This window comes from Pseudorasbora parva, chromosome 12 (genome assembly GCF_024679245.1).
Source record: "Pseudorasbora parva isolate DD20220531a chromosome 12, ASM2467924v1, whole genome shotgun sequence".
NCBI classification, from domain to species: Eukaryota; Metazoa; Chordata; class Actinopteri; order Cypriniformes; family Gobionidae; genus Pseudorasbora; species Pseudorasbora parva.
The window spans coordinates 21958638-21972855 of NC_090183.1; positions in this window are offsets into that span (position 1 = coordinate 21958638).

Consider the following 14218-nt stretch of genomic DNA (forward strand, 5'->3'; position numbering starts at 1 on the left):
CCCGTCCCGCCCTGGTGCGTCCCTCCCGTCACGCCCTGGTGTGTCCCTCCCGTCACGCTCTGGTGCGTCCCTCCCGTGCCCCCCTGGTCTGTCCCTTCCGTCCCGCCCTGGTCTGTCCCTCCCCTCCCGTCCCGCCCTGGTCTGTCTCTCCCGTCCCGCCCTGGTCTGTCCCGCCCTGGTCTGTCCCTCCCGTCCCTCCCTGACCTGTCCCTCCCGTCCCTCCCTGGTCTGTCCCTCCCATCCCTAGTGGAGCGTCTGGTAGCCGCTCCTTAAGGAGGGGGTAGTGTCACATGTCTGTCCTGTCAAGTGTGCACATGTGGGTTTTGTCATTCTGAGCATGTGCTCATGTAATTGTCTGATCCCTCCCCCCTTGTTATCTGATTAGTGTTTGATTTCTCCCACCTGTTCCCTCTTAATTTGTTCCCTTTATAGCTCCTTGTGTTTGTCAGTCTGGATTGGATCCTTGTGTAATGTCTGCGTCTTCCGTCCTCCCTGTGAGTCTGTTGGTTTGTTTAAGTTTGTATTTTTATTATTCTATTATGTGTTTTTCCCCCTCGTGGGTTGTTGATAATTTATTTACATAAAACAAAACAAACTCAAAACATTCTCCTGCACGAGTCCTCGCACCATTTTCCCTTGCCTGTGATGTGACAATATGGTGATAAGTAAGTTATATTTAGCAGTATAGACAACAAATAAAATCAGCTATAGCTACAAATTATTCAGCAGGCAGCAGAATCTCTTTACTATACATGAAACAATTTATACTATTCAAATCAATTGACTGATTGTTAGGCTCCATTAACTAGGTCTGACCATCAACCGGAACTGGGAGCACTTCCCATAACACCTGATGTACTCTTTACATCATAAAAAGAGTGGCATCTATGCTTATGTTAGTTTCTCTGTTTATTCCGAGTTTACTGAAGTCTGCCGGATCAGGGCCATATCCAGATCAGACCAGATCAGCACCTTGACTGAACCTGGTTTCTCCCAAGGTTTATTTTTCTCCATTATGCCTTTATAGTAGCCTGACGTGGTCATACTCAATTCTAGTCAGAATATGAGTCTGAAACTGCTCCATTGGGCTGTGATTATAAGGCGTGTTTCAACCAAACCAGGAAAGACCTCGACTGGATAGAGCTACAACCAATCAGATCAACAAACCGATGCATTGTCAAATGTCAACAGAGCTCAACTGCACTGTATTGTCAAGTACGCGTTATTCCCGCAGGTTGTTCTCTATTTTCACAGGTTTAAGCGACTATTATGTGATATATAGACCCATGAGTGAGAATTTTAGCAGGCAATCATGCCAAAATAACGTACTCGGTTACTTTCGTAACCTCGGTTCCCTGAGAGAGAGGATCGAGTATTACGTATGGGAAAAACTCCTTTTCTCGAGAATATGAAGCAAAACTTTAATAAAGGTATCCATGTAAAGCGCAGTGCCGCTGAACGGCCATAGCTCAGCGCGAGGAGCGCTCTGATTGGCCGGGCCACGGCAACTGCATGAACCTATGGTGAGGCGGCTGAGAGGAACGAGCCAATGGGGGGCGTTCCAGAAGCCCGCCGAAAAAAGGTGCTTATATTTGCATACAGGAGGCTATATAAAGCCCTGATTTCGCCATAGGTGTCAGGTTTTTAGATCGACTGAAGCGATACCTGAGAAGCATAAACACGGCACGGAACGTAATACTCGTTCCTCTCTCTCAGGGAACCGAGGTTACGAAAGTAACCGAGTACGTTCCCTTTCGAGAGAGGTTCCTCGTATTACGTATGGGAACACAATGTAAAGCGCCGTGTGTGCTGACTGACCCAGTATGCCCAAAGCACATGTAAATAACCCCCGAGACACCGAAGAGGCGGCTATAAGGGGGGATGAAGAACCGGAAGAGTCGGTTCGTTTGATCGGACATAGTCGGATCTTATGATAAATGAAAAGTGCTTAAGGACTGATGTGTACAGGCCAAAACTAAAGGCAATCTGTTTACCAGGGTCAAGATAGAGCCTAGATGGAGCGAAGCCCTGCTTGTAGAGCTGGAACCTCCAATTTATAGAATCTGATAAAAGTGGACGGAGAGGCCCAGCCTGCCGCCGCACAGATATCTTCCAAAGAAATGCCACACGACCAAGCCCAAGATGAGGCCATGCCTCTAGTGGAGTGGGCTTTAACGCCTATAGGGCAAGTCAGGTTTTTAGACTCATATGCCAGCGAGATAGCGTCCACTATCCAGTGTGAGAGTCTTTGCTTCGTGACAGCACAACCTTTAGTGCGGCCGCCGAAGCAGACAAACAGCTGGTCCGACTGCCTGAAGGGGGAGGAGCGCTCCAGATACAGTCTCAAAGCTCTGACCGGGCAGAGTAGATTCGCGTCCTGTTCACCCTGAGATGCGGGTAAAGGAAGCAGAGTAATAACCTGTGCTCTAAAAGGGGTAGAAAGCACTTTGGGTATAAAACCATGTCTCGGTTTAAGAACAACTTTGGAGTTGTTGGGCCCGAACTCGAGACAGGACGGACTCACTGAGAGTGCGTGTAAGTCACTCACACGTTTAACCGAGGCCAGAGCCAGCAGAAACGCAGTTTTGAGTGATAAAAGCTTTATGGTCGCGGTCTGGAGAGGCTCGAAGGGGGGACCCTTCATAGCGTCTAGAACCACCGCGAGGTCCCAAATAGGGACCGAAGGGGGGCGAGGGGGGTTCAATCTCCTGGCCCCTTTAAGAAAACGTACAATGAGCTCACTTTTCCCTAGTGAATGTCCCGCGACCTGAGCGTGGTTAGCTGCTATGGCGGCGACATAAACTTTGAGCGTGGAGGGGGAACGACCCGCGTCCAGTAGCTCTTGGAGAAAAGCGAGCACTTCTGTTGTTTCGCATGAGCGTGCGTCGATATTTCGGACGGCACACCAGTTAGAAAACACTGACCACTTCAGAGTATAGAGCCGCCTCGTCGAGGGGGCTCTAGCTTCCGCTATAGTGTTCATAACTCTGTCAGAGAGGTTTCCCGATACCAGTTGATGGGCCATACGTGGAGGGCCCATAGTTCGGGACTGGGATGCCAGATCCCCCCCTTCGCCTGCGTGAGGAGGTCTTTCCTCAGCGGAATGGGCCATGTGGCTGTGTCTGACAGCTGGATCAGATCGGAGAACCACGTTCGGTTCCTCCAGAGCGGGGCTATTAAAAGCACCGCGGATGCTGTCTCCCTGATTTTCTTGATGGTTTGTGGTAGCATCGCGATCGGGGGGAAAGCATACAGCGGGAGACTGGGCCAGACATGGGCCAGGGCATCCCTGCGTTTGGAGAAAAATATTGGGCAGTGAGTGTTGTCTTCTGAGGCGAAGAGATCCACTTTCGCTCTGCCGAAGGTGTTCCAAATTCCAAAAAGAGAACCGTTTGCGGGTGAAGAGACCATTCCCCTGGGGGAATGGTTCTCCTGGATAACATATCCGGACCCACATTCAGAATACCTGGCACGTGAGCCGCCCTCAGGGAGCTCAGGTTGTGCTCTGCCCATAAAAGGAGATGCTTCGCCATGCAGTGAAGGGAATATGATCTCAGGCCACCCTGGCGGTTTATGTACGCTACCACCGACATGTTGTCTGAACGAACCAAGACGTGGTGGTTCTTTATATGTGGAAGGAAAGCTCTCAGCGATAAGGCGAACGTTTTGACAACGCTGTGGCTCACTTTGACGGGAAAACGGCCCCATTTCCATGCATAAGGAGGGACACGGGCGCGTAGCCAACGCTGGAGGGGACGCATGTGTAGCAGTCCCAGCCTGAGCACTGACGATGCCGAGGCCATAAGGCCGAGCACTCTCTGAAAGTGTTTCAGGGGAACGCGAGTTCCGGCTTTGAATGAAGTCGCCATGTTCTGGACGGATAGCACGCTGTGACTTTAGCCGCGCGTTCATGAGTCTCGAGTCTAGAACAATGCCCAGAAAAGATATCTTTTGAGTGGGTGACATCGAGCTCTTGGCGATATTGATCCTGAGACCCAAACAGTCTAAATGGTTGAGGAGCCAGGATCTGTGTGTTAGTAGTTCTGCTCGAGACTGGGCTATCACTAGCCAGTCGTCGAGGTAGTTGAGCACCCGCATCCCTTTCAGCCTGAGCGGGGCTAATGCCGCGTCCATACATTTCGTAAACGTGCGGGGCGCCAGGGATAAGCCGAATGGCAGGACCGTGTACTGATAAGCCTGCCCCTCGAAGGCGAATCTCAAGAATGGCCTGTGGTGGGGGGCTACCTCCACATGAAAGTACGCATCTTTCAGATCTATCGTGAAAAACCAGTCCCCAGGGCGAATGTGCGCGAGGATCTGTTTCACCGTTAGCATTTTGAACGAGCGAGTCATTAGAGCTTTGTTCAAATGCCTTAGATCTAGGATGGGCCTGAGCTCTCCGTCCTTCTTCGGAACGAGAAAGTATCGGCTGTAGAAGCCCGACTCGCTTTTGGAAGGGGGGACGGGCTCCACCGCTCCCTTCTCTACCAGTTTCAAAATCTCGGTGCGAAGCACGTGACTGACGCTGCTTCTCACCGAGGTCTCGACCACGGCGCGAAAGCGCGGGGGCCTGCGAACGAACTGTAGCGAGTAGCCCCTTTTTACTATGTTCATAACCCAATTTGATACCCCGGGCATGGCTTGCCAGGCCTGAGCCCAACACGATAGCGGCTGGAGCCGGCGCGGATAAGGGTCGCCTACTAGAGGGAACTCGGTAGCGCTGCCATTTTGTGCTTGAGACATAGAGGGGGTAGTGCTTATGTGTGGCGGCGTGCACTGTGGAGTGGGCGCCGGGACATTTATAGCATGGGTGGGAGGGGTGAATGAGTGTAGGAGTGCAGACTGATGTGTGGGCACATTTACTACAGAGAAAAAGCTCTTTTTGAGATTTATTTGGGTCGCCGTGATAACGGCGTTTGTGTGCAGGCGAGTGCGTTTGACAACGGGCTCGTTGGCTGCTAAACTGAGGTCGGCAGTCACCTGGGTGCAGGGAACTGGGAGACCGGGAGGGAGAGATGGGGGTCCGGCCGAGGCGAGACCTGACCATCTCCTTTATATCCCTGCGGCTAGGACGGCTTCGGAGGCTCGGGTTTCAACACAAGCCTGGGTCGAGGTCCCCGGCGTTCAGGCCGACTGCTGCGGTTCGCGGAGCGGGAACGTTGGCGCGGTCCAGAAGAGGAGCGAGGCCGGGAAGGTGGCTCTGCCGGCTTAACGGGTTGAGAAGGCGGGGGTCTACCTCAAAAGAGCGTCCCTGGCCTGAAGACGAGCTGGAGCGCTTAGGCAGGAAATGCCTCATAGCCTGCGAAGCCTTTTGCGCTTCAGTGAAACGCTCCGCGAAACCCACGACTGACGGGCCGAAGAGACCGGTAGTGGAGATGGGGGCGTCGAAAAAGGAGGCTTTATCCGCGTCCTTCATCTCGGTCAAATTCAGCCAAAGGTGCCTCTCTAAGACCGTCAGGTTAGCCATATTTTTCCCGATGGCTTGTGCAGTGGCTTTAGTGGCGCGAAGGGCCAAGTCCGTCGCGCTGCGGAGGTCCTTCAAAACATCGGAGTCGGGGACAGACTCATCCAAGGAGCGGAGAAGTCTGGCCTGGAACACCTGAAGGACAGCCATGGTGTGAAGGGCCGCGGAAGCCTGGCCAGCGGAGGCATATGCCCGGCCAGCGAGAGCAGAAGTGGTGCGGCAGGGCTTGGACGGGTGCTGAGCCCTGGACTGCCATCCTCTGGAGGAGGAGGGCGGGCAGAGGTGCGCAGCGACAGCCTCCTCGAGGGGTGGAAGAGACTCATAGCCTTTTTCCTTAGCGCCGTCGACAACGGAGAGCGCTGGGGAAAAGGCGGATCTGGCGCGAGCAGAGTAGGGCGACTTCCACGACTTCGTAAGCTCGTCGTGTACCTCAGGGAAGAAAGGCGCGGGCTTCTGAGGAGAAGAGAGGCGGCGGCTTTCCAGGAACCACTCGTCCAATCTGCTGCGCGTTGGCTCATCGGGCTGGGACCACTCGAGCCCGAGGTCTTCCACGGCCCTGGAGAGCACGCGGATGAGTTCCGCGTCGACGTTAGATTTGGCGCTCGTGGCGGTCTGCGTCGAAGCGGGGGGCTCCGAGACAGAAGCTGACCACTCGCTACCAGAAGCGGCTGTGGAGAGGCTGTCCTCATCATCCTCTGGCGACGGGCCACCGAAGGAAACCGAACAGGCCGCTGCATGAGAGGGACGCTGTTTCTCCTGGGTGAAGGTGACCGGCGATGGCGAGGCACGCGGGGAGTCATCCGGCGTGCAGTCGCCAGACCGTTCCGGCAGCCTCTGGTTGCGGCGTTTCTTGCGGCGCGGCCCAGCGGCAGGAGGAGGGACCTGGTCGAAGGTGGCGAGGCGAGCCCGAAGGGTCTGCAGCGCCATCTCATCGCACTCGGGGCAGCCGCCCTGAGAGAGTGCGAGCTGCGCGTGGTCCCGTCCAAGGCATGCCACGCAGATGACGTGACGGTCGCCGCCAAGGAGAGGAGCTCTGCAAGAGCCGCAGGAAATGCGAGGCATTTGAAACAACGCCCCGCGCTCTTTTAGGAGAAGAGAGTTTAAAAGGATACGATCGCCGGATGGCGTAGCTGGAACGGCAGAGAAGGCGGAGAGGGAGTCCGTCGTCCTCAGCTGCAGGTTCCGCTGGTGCCTTTTCGACGGCGGTTGCTTCTTCCGGAGGTCAGCGAAGGTATCGCTGAAGGAGATAAAATCTGACACCTATGGCGAAATCAGGGCTTTATATAGCCTCCTGTATGCAAATATAAGCACCTTTTTTCGGCGGGCTTCTGGAACGCCCCCCATTGGCTCGTTCCTCTCAGCCGCCTCACCATAGGTTCATGCAGTTGCCGTGGCCCGGCCAATCAGAGCGCTCCTCGCGCTGAGCTATGGCCGTTCAGCGGCACTGCGCTTTACATGGATACCTTTATTAAAGTTTTGCTTCATATTCTCGAGAAAAGGAGTTTTTCCCATACGTAATACGAGGAACCTCTCTCGAAAGGGAACACACATTTTACCCCCCAAACACCATTTTTTTTTCCAGAGAATTTTTTTTTTTTAAATGGCAACCCTGTCTGAACATGCGCTGGAATAAACAATCTTTGCTGGTGTTGTAAAAAAATAAAAGAATTTTTGATACACAGAGTACTTACCCAACATGATCATAATGTTTGAGAGAAATTGTGAAGGTGAATGCATATACAAACAAGCTCTCCATTTGGGATTCGAACAAATATAAGCCCCTTTGATGACGTGCATGATTACATTACTGTTTATCATCTGTCCGTCATCGTCTAAAGCCTGCCCTGATGATTTCATTGGTCCAAAAAGTTTCTTTGGAGATAATTACTCCTCTATGGATCGAGGCCAGACCAAACCGCCTGACCTAAAAATGTTGTGGGCGGGGCTAAGTTCGGCTGGCATCCAGGCTTCCTTGATAGAGTATTGGTTTCCAAATTTTGTTGCAATATTTTCCTGTTTAACACTGTGAAGCTGCTTTGAAACAATCGTCATTGTAAAAGCGCTATGTAAATAACGTTGACTTTATTTATTATTATTATTATTATAATTTATTTATTATACATTATTATGACACAGCAGACTTTTTGAAGACACTCCCTCAGTACTGTGAAAACAGCAGTTGTTTAATGCACTCGTGACCACTGCTGAAAGTACCGTCACATCAACACTCTTTCAGACAGGTTTTTGCTCGTCAAAGGAACCTTTCAGAGACAGGGAAAACAGGAGAACTGCTTTGCTCCGAAGTGAAGAACTGTGTGTTGCATCCACTTCGGTATTTATACCCGCACGGCGGGGTGGAGCACAAGATGCAAATCTCACACCCCAATGTGCATTGGCTCTTTCTGTAGCGACTTAAAGCTGATAGGGCTCCCAGTAGTCCAATAAATTGAGGATCCCAATACATTGGTAATGTCAACGTACATTGAACATGACCGACTGAAAGGGAACTGGGGAACTTCAGAAATAACATTTTCCTAGCAAAACATGTTAGCAAAACATTCTATGAACATATGTTTTGTTAGCTTGTTGATATGTATACTGTAAAAAAAAAATCAGGTCTGCAATTGAAATTTTTCTAGTGACTGATCACATCAAAAAATTTCAGTTGGCCAAATTGAATATCTGTGAATATAATTGCATCAATTCACAGAAATTCAATTTGGTCAAATGAAAAATTTAGATGTGATCAGTCACTATAAAATGTTCAGCTCCTTTATACTTGAAAAGAGATCATATCCTGCCTGTGATAAAAAATCATAACAGAAAGAAAAATTTAATGACATAGTGTTGATGGATCAATCCATGGAATGTTGCTACTTCTGTGCCCTGCACATAAGCTGCAGATAAATGCCACAACTTAGACTGACCGATACACATTTTGCTCCATTTGCATAGTGATATTTGTACAGTGTGTGTACTTAGTACTACATCAAATATCAGGCTAAAATGATCTTATAAAACAAGCAATGGTGTCAAAGTTTAACTAAACAATATGTTGAAGCAGAATTTGCCATTTCTACACTGCTCTTACCCCTGTGGTCGAATATGTGTAACAAAAAACAAAAACAAAAAAAAAACCTTGTCTATTAAAATCCAGCTTGTTCTGTGAAGATAAAGATCAGTTTGCCTCAGTGGTTCTGAGTTGCACAGTTCTCCCTCCCTATGTCTTTAAAAGTTTTTTTTACACCCACAGATATTTTCAGTATGATTATAGATACTGACGTGTGACCTCAAAATACGAGGTAAATACACAACACCACCACATTTTATCAGCAAAGAGTGAGAAACGACAATAACTATAACATTATTTGGAAGCTTTGAAACAAGTCATATAAATGAAGGATTAAATAAGTAGAAGAAGAAAAAACAGGAGAGAGACATGGTATATCGGTTGTTTTTCACTGCATGTTTTTCTAACAGACGTATCTCTTAGGAACAGTGAATAGCACATATGCTTTCAAACAACAGCACAGAATAGAATATGACTGGTACAATCAAAAACACACGCCTGCAAAACTGAACAGAACTCAATATCTTCACTGAAAACCTTAATAAGTTGATTTAACTCAATTGATTTGAGTATACTTGTTCCCTCAATTCAACTGACTAGTGAAGTCTCCCAAAACTTGTATATTTAAGTTCACTTAACTTGGTGCTCACGTTCACTGTACTTATATTGTTAAGTTCACCAAACTGGTTACAGAAATTCAGTACACCATGCTCGGCATAACCAATCAAAACTTCCCCATGGGTCCCAACATGCATTGTAGCATGAATAAATTATGCACCTGAATTGTGACTAATTTTCTTTGATTCTTACTATTTGCTTTTACTTTTGCTGTTTTGTTCTGATGTTTTTGTAGCGTGGTTTATGTTCAGAGTTGGGTTATCTGGTTATCGGAATTACTATTATTATTATTATTATTTTATTGTCACTATTGTAGAGATTTATAAGCGGATTCTTAATGTCTGTGTGTGTCTAACTAATGCCATAGATCATTTTTTGTGTGTGTCGTTTTTTTAAATAAAATTCACACAGTGAAGGATCTCATGGATATTATTAATAATACTTCAAAACTATTTATAACCGCTTTGACAACCAGAGCATTGGACTCTGCATGAGACCATGGATTCTGCCAATACATGATGATTTCATTATCATCGTCAATGAATAAACAGCATCACTTCATGATATTTTCTCTGGACTTGTGTTCCATAACAAATGTATCTCACAAACACAAAGCAGCCAGAGACACACTAATATTACAGTCAAGGGTCAAGACAAGAGCCCAACTAAAGCAAACACTTATCTTCATCATGGTGACTTCCAACGAAACTATTATTTCCATTAAAACAGAAATAAAGTTCACATATTATTGTTAGGTTTAGTAACTTATGAATTTTTACTTACCGAATTTAAGATTGCACACAATGAAAAAGTCTCCATCTTAATTTGAATCAGCAACAAGCAACAGCCAAAAAAAGGACCGCCTTTTGTAAATGTCCTCCAATCAGTGAATTAGTTCTTGTTGCCAGACAGAACTCCTTGCATGGCCAATCACATCAAAGCAAGACCAGAGTGAGCTATTTTAATCAATTATAATTTTGAGTTCATACAACTGAAATCTTAAGATTATGTATTTTGTAGGTTAATAAGTTATACTAACGTATATTTGTGAGTTTCTGAACTAAACTAGTAATATTTAGTCAAGATTACTTGATTTGTTTAAGTAAAGACAACATTAGGGTTTACAGTGTTGTAGTTTTATCTGTGTTTAAAATCTAACCCATGATTACACGTATCACATTATTCTATAAAATGTGCTAAAAAATTTAAATAGTCTGGCCTTTTAATAATTCAAGTATACAATACACACTCAGTAGAGAAACAGCTGATGTATCCAGACAATAGTCACCATTTTGTTTTCTATCATTTCCTTTTTCATCCTTAAAGAGAGTTTAAAGTGTTTAAAGTAAGAGAGTAAAGTGTTAACCTGTATCACTGTTTGTTTTATGACATCAATACATTACAGATTTTGACCTATTTTAAATTAGAAATACAACAGTGAAGGGAAATTCTAGTTGGGAAATCATTTTGGAATATTTGCAAAAGGTTATTTGCATTCATTTGCATTAAAATTTGCACACATACTTTTGTTTGTGTGCCTAAAAACGTAAAACACTCGTCAAGTCTAGTCATGCTCAGTTAGGAATTACATTAATCGCGTAAAAGCATATTTTCAAATCAAAACTGCCGTATTGGAGGAAAAAAGTCAAGTAGTTTGCATCAATGGATGCTACTATTGGTCATTTAACATTTCAATCATAAAACAGTTGGCATATAGGATATTAAATATTTTGCTGTTACATCACTAAACTAAACTGCATTAAACTGATGCTTCGTATTCAGTGAATTCTAAACCCAACTAGTTTGATTTCATTGGCCATCTCAGTCATTTTGACATTGACAAGTAGGCTACTGCCCTCATAGGCAGACCAGACAAAAATTTAACTTTTAACTTTTTGTCATCCTAACAACTTACCAAGCGCTGCTTAATAGACTGCTGTTACAGACTGCTGTAATAGAGCCCTGTGTGTTGCAGAAATGTGAGGCATTTTGCTTGACAGTATTCTTCAAATTATTTGTTTGTTTAAGGAATAAATGATGATGTGTTGTTTAAAAATAAAAATAAAAATACCCATGAATGAGGTAAAATTGTGCATCTTATTGAAAAGAATAAAGCTATAGCTTTTATTGCCATAGGCAGTTGGGTGTACGATGTTCACTCAGTGTGTGAAAAATTATTGACTTATAACATTGGCACAAAATTTGTGAGGTCATATATCTGGGTCAGAACATTAGGTAGACTATGGGCCCATTTGACTTGACCTATCAAGCAGCTAACAAGTAGTTACATAACAACTTTAGCCACACCTTACTTTTTTATTTTATTTTTTGTATTAACAACACCCATAGCTGCCATTCCATAGACATTGTTTATAAAGATGAGAGGGAGATCATTGGATCAGAAGATTATCAGAGATACCACCCTGCAAAAACGTATTTCTGGGAGATGGCACAACAAGCCTACTATTATATTTATTCATGTAAGCCACCTAACACAAGTTTGTTCATTCAGTGGTGGCCTATTCGTGTGTGTCAGAAGTAAAAATGTGATGTAGTTGAGGGTGACAGGAAAAAGAAGCGAGGGTCTCCACAAAATCAAAACGCAAGTCCCATGCAGAAAACGAGTGATAATACCAGGTGTAATGGTGATGTGTCTTAGCTGACAACTTGTGATCGGTTCATCTTAATAATAACAAGCTTGATCTCTTGCTCACTTGGTTTCCAAAATATTTTACATAATTTGCGGGCATTAGGGAGCCGCTATCAATATGAGAGAAATTCCTGGACCTTCCAGAAGAGGTAGGATGCCTGGATCATACAGACAAGAGACTTTGATGTTTTGACTCAGAAACAGGTAGTCTTTAAATACCACTCTGGCAACTGTCTAGTCATGCCCTAGCAACCATTAAGTGCATCCTAGCAACCGTATTAAAATGAGTGGCCTATATTTCTGCACCAGAACATTGTAGAATCACAGAGTTTGGCTCTTTTGTTTCAGACCAGCAAATACTATTTACATATCAAAGTATAAACTATAGAGCTGCACTGTAGCAACAATTTCATGTACCCTAGCAACCATACAACAATATTAATCTCAACAGCAGAACATCCTGGGATGGGCTCTTTTCATTTGGGCAGGAAACCAGTCTGTAGGAATCACCATGATAGCTTTGTAGCAAAAACCCATTAAGGCCATCCTAGCAACCATGTAGTAACATGAACAAGCCATATCCCAGCACAAGAACATCATATCAGAGATTGTCTTATTATTGGGAGATGTAGCTCTTTCCACTGTAAAATCGTAAAGGCTATACGAGGCACGTCATCCTATTATATAATGGCAGTGACATCAGTGGCCACCATTCAGATTTTGTTGAAAGTTAGTTTCTTGTGGATTAGCGCATTTGACTTGTGATTAATGTTCTATATTTGGTGTTGCATCACTAAAGATACAGTAGGACTGCAGTGTTTGTGGAATGTGCTTTACTGAGTAGTAAAAAAGAGCATGAATTGCTCTATTAGTTGTGGAGAACTGGTCACTACAGTGTACATTAAAGCATGTTGATGTGGTTGTGGCGCAGTGGTTCATGTAGGTTGTCTACAAACTAGAAGGTTGGTGGTTCAATCCCTGGTTCCACCTGACCAAGTGACACCTAACCCCAGCTACTCCTGATGAGCTGGATGGTGCCTTACATGGCTGACATCGCCATTGGAATGGATGAATGTGAGGAAATATCTAAAGTGATTTGAATGGCCGTTGAAAGCGCTATTAATGCAGTCCATTTACATTTAAGATTAGATTTGACTCACTCTTTATTGGCCATACATAGCAGTCATACTAGTCACTAAATGTATTTGCAATTTTATTTAATAAAATCTGGAAGGAATAGAAAGAATACATTTATTCATTAAAATCTTTATATTTTGTTTACCTTCATTCATTATAAAGTGTATATCATTAATAGTCATAAACAGCAGTCGGAAATCATTACACACATAATAGTTTAATTTATTTGTTCAAACCTGGAAGCCATAGAGACAACACATCATTATTATATTTATTTTTTCATTAAACAACGATATAATATAATAATTTAAATTAAATTATTTATTATATCAGCATCATAGCACCTGGCAGTCAGAGTCTTTCAAGTCTCATTATATTTAGTGAATCCTGAAAGCAATATATTATTCTTTAGACAATATACAATTTCACTCAATACACAACATTAAATAATACACATTTGCTGGTGGTAATGCCAAGTGTATGGATCTCAATGATCTCAATCTAAAAAGGCAGAAATAGCTGTGTGTTCAGAGCTGCACCCCATTGCCCAGAAAGAGCTTAAAATCCTGGAGTTTCCTGGTGGCCATAAGCCCTATTCAGACGGTAATTGTTTCGGTAATTGTCTATAAAAAATAAATTTGCATGCCACCTCAGTGATAAAACTTGTGCATTCAGATACTGATTTATTTACACGGTGGAGGAGCGAGTTTTGTGATCCGCACCTGGGAACAGCTGTTCACATGGTCAGTCAAATGATTGTCTGCTGTGAAAATATCATTTTATCACAATATCATAAATATCACCCCGGCATCCTGGCCAAATTTGCCCATTGGCCCCTGTCCATCATGGCCTCCTAATAATCCCCGTATCCTGATTGGCTTCATCACTCAGTCTCCTCTCCACCAATCAGCTGGTGTGTGGTAAGCGTTCAATATGGCTGCCGTCGCATCATCCAGGTGGGTGCTGCACATTGGTGGTGGTTGAGGAGATTCCCCCCTTCAATGTAAAGCGCTTTGAGTGATCAATAAACCTGTCTCTTGCGTGATACCCAGAGTTTGTGAATATTCTGATCTAATATGGTTTCTGACCTGTAAGGTTAAGTAACACTAACAGTGCTACTGACACTCTTTGCTCCACTCTAACATCGCTCTGGACTCAGGGCGGCAGAGAGGAAATGGCGGAAATCTAAAAACTCTACCGACCTTACCTTGGATCAGTCTCTTCTCTCTTCTTTCTCTACAAATGTCTTGAGAAGATGGAAGGCTTCCTCTTCCCATAT